The sequence below is a fragment of the Octodon degus genome, unplaced genomic scaffold (assembly GCF_000260255.1).
Source record: "Octodon degus isolate 3935 unplaced genomic scaffold, OctDeg1.0 scaffold00008, whole genome shotgun sequence".
In the NCBI taxonomy this organism is placed as follows: Eukaryota; Metazoa; Chordata; class Mammalia; order Rodentia; family Octodontidae; genus Octodon; species Octodon degus.
The window spans coordinates 1623716-1635314 of NW_004524584.1; the positions used below are offsets into that span (position 1 = coordinate 1623716).

Consider the following 11599-nt stretch of genomic DNA (forward strand, 5'->3'; position numbering starts at 1 on the left):
AAAAAAAAAAAAAAAAAAAAAAAATTCCCTCAGCCTGCTGGTACAGATCCTTCGTCCTGCTGGCAGACTTTCTACATTCCACCACCGACCTTTGGGCCTTCCCAGCACAGATCCGTGAAACAGTCCTGCATGAGACACTATCATGGACTCCTGGCCCCCAGTTGGACTCATGAGGGGCACTGTTATGGGCTCTGGGCCTTCAGCTGGACTCATGCAGGATACTGCCACAAGATCCATGCCCTCAGCTGGGTTGGAGGACCAGCACACAAAGAACTCCTGCGCCCTCTTTTATTTGACTCTTGGGGTGACTATTACAAAATAATCTTATAAGGGGCTGGGAAGATGGCTCAGTAGGATAAGCGCTTGACTGGCAAATGCAAGGATCTGAGTTCAATCCCCAGTTCCACAAAAAAAAAAAAAAATCTTACAATTAAGTGTCTTGTATTGTGTTGTTCCCCTTGAAAAAACCCAAACTACAACTGAATTGTGTACTCACTTCAGCAGCACATAGACTAAAACAACTCAACTGAGCAAATTACTCCAGAGTGATGTCAGGAGGAACAGAGGCATCCAGAATTTGTAAGTTAAGAGATGCTTCTAGCAAAAAGGCTGAAAGAAGAAAGACTGAACAATAAGCACTGTGGTGCAGTCCTGTAGTTACAGCACTCAGGAAGCTGAGGCAGGGGGACTGCCAAGTTCTTGGTCAGCCTAGGCTACACAGCAAATTCAAGGCCATCCTATGCTGCATGGTGAGACTCTGTCTCAAAAATCTAAAATCAAAATACAGCAATAAAACAAAACAAAATGTCCTAAAAGAAAAGAAAGTCCCCAGCTGACACTGGAAATGTTTCATCTGCATGCAAAGGGGCAGAGGGGGAGCCCACAAGCCCTCCCCAGGAACATCTGGTGCAGAGGTGCACACCTCCTCTCAATCCTGCATGCATGGAGCCCTGAGAGTTAAGGACAGACCAGAGAAGGTCTGAGGGAGGAAAGACAGGAAAGGGCCCAGGCAATGAGTCCTAGCCCTCACCTCCTTCCCACACTATCAGCTATTGACTTCCTGTTTGACTAAGCTTGTCAAGTATGTTTTTGAAAGCTTCTATCTTTGAAAAAGAGTTATGAAAGCTGAGGGTCTGGATCTCTCAGGTGGCCAGAGTGACTATCCAGCCCACACCTCCACCTCTGCCCTGAAACCTAGAAAGGGAAGATCTATGGTGCCTGGGGCTGGGCTCACTTCCTGCCCGGCTTCTCTCCCTTCTGTAGGCTGCAGTGCAAAATACACATGTGTGTGGGTCTGTGCCTCTGTCTCTCCAACTGACTGCGACTTGGTCATATATGAAACTGTCTCCCAATAGATGCTGAACATACTTTTGAACATAGGGGATGAATCCACTCCTCAAGTATCTCTCCCACATCTCCATCTCTTTAAGCAAGGTATGAGTACATCTCTCCACACGGCAGCTATTTCTTACTTCTGAGTCTTTACTCAGCATGGTTCCTTCTGTCTGGGTCTCCTCTCCTCTCTGACCTAGTTGATAGTTACTTGTTTTTTAGGTTTGACTCAGGAGTCCCAGCTCCACGAAGTCTTCATGGACATCCTGTCTCAGCCATATTCTCATCCCTAGGACAAAACATCTGACACTCACACTTAAAGGAGGACAGGTTTTCCTGGGTTTCTGGTTTCAGCCCCTGGTCCAAGTTGGATACAGCACGGTAGAGGGGCAGAGCAGAGGAAAAGACACTCAACCATGGCTGCCAGGAAACAGACTAGGGAGCAGCTGGAACAAGAATCCACCTCTCCAGGTCCCCCAGTCAGTGACCCACCTTCCATCAGGACCTACTTAGCAGCACTTCAGCTACTGAATGCATCCAAAAATGATGTCATTGTTGGGTGTGACAACCCAATCATGTTCCACACACATGAGACTTTTCTGGAGACATTTGATACACCCCTACATTCCATGTTGGGCTAAGCAGCTCTTTCCAGAATTCCTCAAATGCCCTGAGCTTATGTCTGTTGTGAAATGTACAGCAATAAGCCAACATCCATAGAGTACTTGTCTTCTAGGAGTGGCATCTAGCAGTACTACATATTCACATTTTATCTTTGCAGTTTGATTATGAAATGGGATGATTTGGGCTTCCTGCTTCAGAGCCATTTTCCTTCCTTTTGTACTACTTCACTCTAATTCTGATGGATAATAGGAATGGGCCAGCTTAATAATTATGTATTACTCATAACCTCACAATTAAATTCAGATCAAATGTCAGTGAAAATTGTTAGGTATGAATATGGAAAAAAATCTTTAAAGGGTGGCTGATGCCACTGGAAAGCACATCCCATCCTCCATCTTCTTTCTAGCCCATCATCATGATGTGATGGTGGCAGCTGCATTAGACAGCTAACAGCCATGAGGTAGTCTTCAAACGATAGGAGGGGGGAAGGAAGAAAGGAAGGGAAAAGAAAAAATGATTTTTAAAAAGGATAAAAAGGAAACAAAGCTTTATAAAATAGGGATGGGAAGAGGGGTTGAAGGGAGAGAAGGAGATTGGGAAAAAAAGGAATCAAAATATATCACATGTAGGTACAAATTCCCTATAATGAATATGATTTTATGTATATCTAAATTGCACCAATAAACTTAATTTAAAATAAAAATTAAAAAGGAATGCTGTACTCTAAAAATGATGAAATTTTTAAAAGTAGGAGCTTCATGTCTGATATGGTTAAGTAAATTATTGTACCAAATCTCTCAGCAATATAACCATTAACTCTAAGGAAGAAAATCCAACTACCTAAAAGCTTTAGAAAATGAAAAAAGGAGGTATCTTTTTATTTGTTAAAATTTTTTTATTTATTTGGTACAGGGTCTTGCTACACAGCTCAGACTCATAGTGATCCTCCTGTCTCAGCATTCCCAGCACTGGGATTACAGGCATGCACCACCACATCCTGTTTTAGAGGCCTGCATCACACAACCAGGGTGCCAGAGTCAGCACAGCATGTGGTACCAGAGATCAAACCTGGGTCCTTCCACTTACCAGGCAGGTGCTTTAGACCACCAAGCTATCTCCCCAGCCCAAAAGAAGGTATCTTTTGAAGAAGAGCTGAGATTTGGAAGGAGGAATGAGAGGCTGGGTTTTGCCATGTTAATGGCTTTGAGCTTGAAGATGGTTCAAAATTCTCTTGAGAAAACCCTTCTAGTGAGCATTATGTAAGGTGACTAAAGCTCTCTTAGGATACCAAGTTTTTTCAGCTTGAAGAACCACAGAATAAAGCTCAGGGAAACTTTGGGTGCTGAAGAGCAAAAGGGTTACTTTAGGAAGTCGTAAGTCAACAATGAAGAGCTCTGAGTCCTTCATATATACTCTGCCAGAGCTCTGGCTGATGTATAAACTCTAGAGTCACACAGCAGGCTAGAACTAGCTAATGGTGAAAGCTCAGCAGAGGTCTGCACTGCTGCTCAGAACACAGCAACAGTTTGTCAGCTTAAGTAAAAGCAACCCTCTCCATAAGAATCAAGGGCTTCCACAATGATACTCACAATGTCCTGGGTACAAAAAATTGTACATATTGGTTTCAGCAAACTGAAACCAATCTCTGAAGGGGACAGTTTTTACCTACTTTGTAAAATGGGAGAGAAGAATGTGCAATCAATCCTGTAGAACCCTTATGAGGATCATAAGTCAGCTGTGAAGGGGTCTGGGGATGGCAACCAAGAAGTCCAACTTCTTGCCTACAGCTCCATCCCACAAACCAGTAAGGCAGTTCTCTCCCCACCTACTATTGTTTGTGATACAGGCAAGCCCATCTCCATCAGCTACATGCTCTTGGAAGGCAGGGACTATGTCCTTTCACTTCTGTGTCTCCAACAGTCATTTTGAACAACTGCCAAGCCCCTTCCCAGCATAGCTCCTAGCTGCCTTCCACATGGTAGTCTCAGCCTATGGGCAGAATTGTAGCCGATGGCTCCTGGGAGGATTCTGTCCAGACAGCTGGTTTACCAGTTCACACTGCCCAACTTCACCTTCATATTGAAGTGCAGCAGAGCTTAGCCCGAGTTAAGAATGCTCTTAGGATTCTGGAAGCACTCTGATCACTTGCTGAAAAACAAACTCAAGACTTGCTTTCTCCAAGTGCAGTGCTTGAAGCAATAGCACTTTGTTCACTGGAAGCACCAAAGAGGACACTGATAAACATCAGTATGTGAGCTCCTTGGTTGCCATCCCCAGACACCTTCACATCTGACTTATGCTCCTCATAAGCGTTCTATAGTATTGACGGCACATTCTTCTCTCCCACTTTACAAAGTAGGTAAAAACAAAAAAAAACTTCAAAAATATGCAGGCAAAGTGATCAGTTCAGAACCTGGGGAACTGGAATGAATTTAGGGTCTCCAACACTGCCCAGCCAGAACTTGCACAGAGACCCCCATCTCATTGCTGAGCTCTCATGAGCTAATTGAGGCTTGACAGAAAGAATAACTAGCTGGTGATTGCAAACTAACCAGTGTTAGTTTATTATTCAGGGAGGAAGCTGTCAAGAATAGACCTTGGAGTGCCTGGGGCCGCTGGTTCCTATTTTTCCCTTTGTAGGTAGGAAGATGGTGGTGGATGGGAGTCCTTACTGTTGTCCTCACTCAACTGGACATCAAAATCAGATGTCATCAGTCCAACCTCTCTGCATTTCCAACTCCTCAAGTCTTCAGACAAGAGGGACAGGAACCACTTAATGCTATTTTTCCCTAGCATTTTCTTCAAAACAAACTGTTTTATTATTTTTAATTGTAACTTATTATAGTTTGAACACTACACATGAGCTCTATCCTTTTAAATTTTATATGTACAACACAGCATTGTAGACAATAGCTATAATGTTGTATAGAAGATCTCCAGAATTTATTTATGTTGCTTTCCTGAAGCCTTATGCTCATTGATCAATAACTCCCCATTCTACTTTCCACCTCCTACCCTATAGGAATATCACAAATCTACTTCCTATGATTCTAATCTCTAAGGTTTTGACTACTTTAGGTATTTTTTACACCAGGGTTTGAATGTGTCCCTGAAATTTCACGTGTTGTAAACTCAATCCCCAAATAATGGTACTTGGAGGTGGGTTCCTTGGAAAGTAGTTAGGGTTAAATGAGGTCAAAATGTGGGGCCTCTAGGATATAGCTGGAAGGGGATGAACAACCCCAGCAAGAAGCTTGCTCTGCCTTACTATGTGATGTTCTCTGCAAGGTAAATCTAGAAAGAAGACCCTCACAGCATGCCTGGGTCATGCTCTTGGGCTTACCCACTCCAGAACTAGGAGCTAAATAAACCTCTATTCTGAGCAGCTTAGCTGCCTAGTCTGTGGTAGCCAACCTCCTCATCTGTGTAGCTGCTTAAAAAAAAACACTAAGACATCATACAAATAGAATCACACAGTATTTGTCTTTTCCTGGCTCACTTATTTCATTTAGCTTAATGTACTACTTTCACTCATGTTCATGTATCAATTTCCTTCATTTTTAAGACTGAATAATATTCCCTTTCAAATATGTCATTTATTTATATAATATACCATATCACCCTATCCTTTACTTATCTATTGGTGAACATCTGGGTTTTTCCACATCTTGGCTACCGTGAATAGTTCTATAATCAACTATTGGGAGTCCTAAATAGCCCTCCAGTGTCCTGACTTCCATGGTTTTAGACAGCCAGAAGTAGAACTGCTGTTATACATTTAACAGTATAACAGCAGTCCTAATTTTAATTTTTTGAGACCCTATCCCATGCTGCTGAAATTTTCTACAATGATTTCCAAGACCAATGTCATAAAGCATTTTCCTTGTCTTCTCCTAAGAATTTTATAGCTTCAGCTCTCACTTTTTTTTCTTGTGAAACTGTCTTCAAGTTTATTGATCATTGTTTTTTATGTTTCAACCTACTATACATAAATAAGCCCAAGTATAATAAAAATTTTACTTCATAACAATAATTTAATGTACAGAAAAGAAATATTAAAACAACAAATCCAAAACAATATTTAGTAATTTTACCTTGTTACCCCATGATATTTGCCATTCCTTGATTTTTATTTACTCAGCAAATAAATAGGAGACTTAAATGAAAATATTGTCTAACTGGTACTAAATAATGTTTATAGGTTTTATGTCAAGAAAGTTTTATCTAAATCCAGAAGCAAGGCAAAGTGCCATCAAGAACATAGTAGCTGAATGCTGGTGATCAAAGTGGTGCTGTGTTCATTAAGTGGCAAACTGCTTAGCAAAAGCAACAACAGCAAAAATACAAAGGTCTAAAGAAAACATCCGATGCAATCAAAACATTAGCTGCCATTAGAAGAAGTGAGAAAAGCCAGAACCATAGCAGTACAGATTATGAGTTTGGCATGGTGGCTCAGGCCTATAATCCCAACACTTTAAGAGGCTGATGCAGGAGAATCTCAACTTGCAGCCTATCATGGGCTATGTAGGAACTGAGTGATTCCCTGTTTTAGAATAAAAATGGGCTGGTAAGGTAGCTCACTGAAACAGAAGGGTTGTATTTTTTTGTTGTTGTTTTTGTTTTTGTTTTTTAAGAACCGGGGATTAAACTCAGGCCCTTGCACTTGCCAGGCAAGTGCTTATTCTACTGAGCCATCTCCCTGGCCCTCACTTTTTAATTCTTTACCCCATCTTGAGGTGATTTTCACTTATGGCATAAGAGTCCAATTTCACTCTTCTACAGTTGTCCCTCACAGTTTTTCAGATACCATTTGTTGAAAAGAGTGTCCTTTCTCTACTGTTCATTCTTGGAACTCTTAGCTAAAATCAGTTGACTAGCCTGTACTTCAGTCAGGCCCTCATCCTTGATTTGCTCTGCTTCCACCTGTCATCACCCATCTCGCACATGTATACACAGTCTTTTCTACAGACCCTCATACACATCCTCCAGATGGGCCTGAAAGCTCCTTCTCCTAGCGAGACCATTGGTCTGTATAACCCTTGTCTTGTTCAGGCCCTGGCTTTTCAGAATCCTATCACAGTCCATACAAGACTGATTCTAAACAACCATTAATTGGCAACTGCTGCTCTTCTCCTCACCCCGGTATGAAACAGTTCCCCAAAGTTTTCCTTCTCACTAGGTTGCCCACTCAGCCTATGGGCCATGCAGAAGCAGTCATGAGAAATGGTGCCCCTCTCCCTTTTTCTTCTTTTTTTAAATTTATTTTTTCCCATAATTTTATTGAGAAACAAAGAGCAATGAGACAGTTTCAAACCAAATTGGCACCTTTTTGTTCTTCTACTTTTTCCTTTTTGTTTATAATAACAAAAAGACAAAAATGTAAGGTTCAATTCAGACACGACTGTCGAATACCCAACCTGCCCACTAGCAAAGTCATTTGCTCTTAGCTCAGCACTTGGGCTCCTAGCCAAACACAGGAAGTCATAAAAGAGATAAAATAGAACACGGACTACATCTAAAGACACCCAAGCATTCACACCAGCCTTTGCCCACTGAGACATGAAACATCCAGACAACTTTGACCACTGATATTTACTAAGACCTTCCTGACTAATATCCCTTACCTTTTCTTAAGCCCTATTAAAAAATTCTGCTTCTCTTTGTTCTCTATAGATGGCCTTTTTCACTCTCTGTCTCCCTGCACCCAGGCATAATAAATTCCATGAGCCTGATAGTCTTGACAGGCCCTTGCCTCATGTTGTTCCTTGCAGATGTCAACTGGGGCCTGTAAGAAAGTACAGGACAACAAAGTACACAGGCTATCAGTGTAGGCACTACATGTGTACAGAACACACAGCTGTGAAGTGTGAAGACTGCCATAGGTGTGAGAAACTTATTTCTACAGTAGACTTGTGTTTACATTGTGGTTCACATAGATTTTATGTTTGATATTATCTTTCAGGTTTTGTAAACAAGTAAAAGCTGATGTGAAAATGTTGATGTCTATTTTAAGTACTCATTACACATTTGATATTTTATTATTTTAATAATTAATTTTATTTATAACTTCGGGTTTTTCTTAGTACAGGGTCTACAGAGTCTCACTACATAGACCAGACTCAAAATGATCCTCTTCTTCTCAACTTCCCAAGCACTGGGATTACAGGCAAGCATCACCACTCCCAACCTCAATCGTTATCTCAGCGCACCCTTGGGGTGGGGCCAGCATGGCATGCCAGGGACAGAACCCTAGCCACTATGCTCTGCCTAAACAGGCCCTTCAGTCCACTGAGCTACCTGGCCAGCTCTGGCTCCACTTTTTTTTCCTGGATCCTTTTTAAAAAGGCTTGTCCTTGATATTTTCCCAGCAACACAGTTAACCCCAGTGCACCTATAATTTTAAAAAAAGCAAAGAAGGGCTGAGGATGTTTCTCAGCAGCACAGCGCCTGCATGGCAATCACAAGGTCCTTAGTTCAATTCCCAGGAGAAAAAAGAAAGAATGAACAAATAAAAGAAAGAAAAAGAGAAAGACAAAAAGTCTTTTTTTGCAATGTTGTCTTAAACTGAGCCATGCTGAGTTGAAGATAGCCTAAAGAATTTATTTAAAAAATGGAATTTTCCTTAACTACCAAGAGATTTGGGAATACCAAGTAGAAACCTATCATGGTTATCAAAAAAGGACTAGTAATTTATTATCATGGGGTTAAATAAAAGAACAAGAATTATTTTTATTCACAATCCAATCTTGTAGCTGAAAGAAAAAGTCTTTGGATAGTAGAAAGAATCCTGGGGTCTGAAGAGTCCAGCTCTCTGAGCCTTGCTTGCCATCAGGCTTCCACACCATGACCAAAGCACAGAAAGTCTTGTTTTTGATTGCTTTACTCACCTCCTAGAGAAAAACAATTGAAAACCTTTTTTTGTTTTTAAACTAAAAACAGGAAAATGTGTGTTATAAAAGATAGCCCGAAGAGCCAGCTTCCGCTCAATCCTCAGCCCTCACTATCAGTTTTGAATTCACCTGGCTGGTCAGGCTAGTTTTCAGGGCAGTCAAGTTCTCCTGTTTTCTTTTCCTTACACCAGCTCAGGGCATGAAGGCCGTGGTTGTCAAGGGTTCCTGGAGAGGCCCCACTGATGGGAAGCAAACAGCAGCAATGGAATGGTACAGATACCAATTACGCCACCTAGGATGAGTGAGTCTCACCATTTCCTAAGGTTGATGCTCTGGATTAGGCTGCTCACAGCAGGCCAACAATTGGCCAAGGTGCTTATTTTGCTTTGATTTGACTTCAATATTCCTTTCTGTGAAGTCATATTTTCTCTTGTTGCCATAGCAAGGCATATCATTTCTGCAATTAGACAATCTGAGCTTCAAAGATGTTCATGTCCTTTCAATAATAGTTCTCTTGCTTACTCCAGACCCACTTGTGTATGACTCAGTATCTTTGCATGCTGATCCCATGAGATTCTCCCTCCCTTATATTTCTTATACTGCCACAAAGTTTGATTTGTTTTTATAAAATTCATTTGTTGATTCCATAATATATCTCTGTGTCACTGTAACAAATGCATCAATACTGCATTCAAGGAAGGGATACCCTTGTAAGCCTTGCCGAAAGTATTCAATCTCAATTGCCACTGTCTCAAACATTCTGTCTTGGCTTGATCCATTTAAAACGGGTGCTGTGTCAGAACTATACCTGCCACATCTTCCATCTATGGTGCTGCTGTGACCATAACCTGTACAAAATTTACTGAAGGAAACTAGTTTCAGGCCAAATTTATTTTCCAAGTGTTGGGCCTGTTTCCCAAGATCTTCCCAGTAATTGCTCATTGCAATCACCATCTTTATTGCCCAATGTCAGAGGATATAGGTTGACATTTTATTGATACCCAATTTCCCTGCTAAGTGCATGTTGTAAAATATAGCAGGAACTTCTTACAAAACAGGAAGAGACATCCAGTCCTACCACAGGCCCAGTGAGTGTGTGGGAGAGCTTCTGGCTACCCTGCACCTGCAGGACCTACCGGGACCAGCACAGGTACAGCATGGGTGAGAGACTCCTTTACCCCCTTGGGACACCGCCCCCCACTCCATAGTAACCCCCCAAGCCGCCCAAAGAGGAGGAATTTTTGTCACGTTCCAAAAACCCCAGATCCAGTCCTAGACCAGGCCCAGTGAGTGTGTGGGAGAGCTGTCTCTCCCCCCTACTCTACTTTCTCCCCTCCAGACTCAGCTCAGGCCTGGCATACAGGCCTGGGTGAAAGCCTGCAGCTGCAATCCCTGCAGAGAGTGTAGGGGACAGAACGATCCAGCTAGTCCAGGAGCAGAACATCTTGCCAGAGGGGAGCAACAGGTTCACCCCAAAGGGTAGCAGCAGGAAGAAGATGAGCACAACAGCCAGACCCAACGCACACACAACTGGAAAAATCCAAACTTTGTAGATCTGCACCTGAACTTCAGTACATGCTGAGGTTATAACTGCACCAAAGATCTACAACAAAGGTCAGAAGACAGTGCTACACAAAATGAAAACAAGAAGAAGCAAAATGAAAATGCATAACCAAGCCCACCCATAACAAGTGCAGAAGACACTAACACAGAACAAAGTGGGAATCACACAACTAAAATCAATGAATCAACGGCTTCTGAAATAAAGTAACAGCTGCAGAAAGGTATACAGGAACTCAGATTGGAAATGAAAAAAGAAATCCCTGAATTAATAACATCTGCAGTAAAGAATTAAATGCAGAAACATATGGAGGAAACCCAATGCCCACTCAGAACAAGTGCAGAGGACACTAGCTCAGCTCAAATGTATGAATTAGCATCGATAGTAAATAAGCAACAGCAGAAAGTCATAGAGGAACTCAGAGTGGAATTTTCTAAAATAAGAAAAGAATTCTCAAAATTCATAGCATCTGAAGTAAAGAATCAACTACAGAAACATAGGAAGAAAACCCAATCTGAAAAAAAACACTGCAATAAAAGAATTAATAACTGCTTCTAAGAAGACATTGATAAAAAAAAATAGAGGAGGTTACAAAAATGATGGATTCCTTGAATGAGCAATACAGGAAAGAAATAGATTACATGAAACAGAATCAAAGAGATATAGAGGAATTTAAAATCTCAATCACAAGCTTGAAAAACCATTTAAGTGAAAGTGAAGACAGAGTTTCAGATCTTGAAGATGCTGGTGCAGCTAGTGAAAAGTTAAGAAACGACTTCTTAAAAACAACTATAATGCAGGAAAAGAAATAATCCATTACCTGCAAGATGATGCAAAGATGAATAATATGAGACTAATAGGCATCAATGAGAAAGAAGGAGTCAATACAAATCACATTAAAAAATATGGGCAGAAGTAATAGAAGAAAAGTTCCCAAATATGAGGAAACAATCTGACATTCAGGTAATCGAAGCATACAGAATGCCAAGTAACCTCAATCCCATTAAAAAAACACCGAGACATATAATGGTCAAGATCCGAGAAATTCAGCACAAGAATAATCTACTTAAAGCTGCTAGAGAAAAGAAACAGATCACATTCAAAGGAAAACCCATCAGAATTACGGCCGACTTCTCTTCACAAACCATGAAGGCAAGAAGAGCATGGAGCAGAGTTCTTCAAGTTCTCTAAG

The 11599-nt window shown here is 41.3% G+C and overlaps 1 pseudogene; it reads right to left on the reverse strand.

Moving 5' to 3' along the window:
- Window positions 1–9061: 9061 nt before the first annotated feature.
- On the reverse strand, window positions 9062–9800 carry LOC101585504 (annotated as a pseudogene).
- Between the last annotated feature and the right edge of the window lie 1799 nt (window positions 9801–11599).